We start from the raw sequence: 467 nt of genomic DNA, 5'->3' as shown, positions 1-467 counted from the left end.
GGTTGAGGTTGTACTGCATGCACGGTGGAGGGGCGCAATGGCCAAGAGAACGAGCAGAACGCCAAGCCGAATTCATACCTTAAGGATGGTATGCGCGAAGAGATGGGATCGCCCGCCGCGGTCGCCGCCGATTCAGCCGGCGCAGATCCGGCCTTCTTCTTCTTCGGTGACGGCGTGGGGGGCTGGGGTTGGTTGGGTGGAGGACGAGGACGATGAATTTATTCCTCTCGCCGGGCAGGTCGAGGACGGAGAAGGTCAGGAGCGGCGAGCGGCTACGAATAGATCAGAGGAGGATTCTGAACTGGATCGAGTAGACATGGATCTGGTCCTCAGGTGATCGGTTCAAGAAAAGATATTTCCCCCTGGACCATTATGCCCTTATCGCAATTAACATATTAAATTTAATCAATTAAAATTCCCCGCAAGATCTGACGGCTAATAAAAATCAGACGTGATCAGACATGTAA

Source organism: Triticum aestivum, chromosome 4B (genome assembly GCF_018294505.1).
Source record: "Triticum aestivum cultivar Chinese Spring chromosome 4B, IWGSC CS RefSeq v2.1, whole genome shotgun sequence".
NCBI classification, from domain to species: domain Eukaryota; kingdom Viridiplantae; phylum Streptophyta; class Magnoliopsida; order Poales; family Poaceae; genus Triticum; species Triticum aestivum.
Note: the sequence above shows the minus strand (reverse complement) of the source record.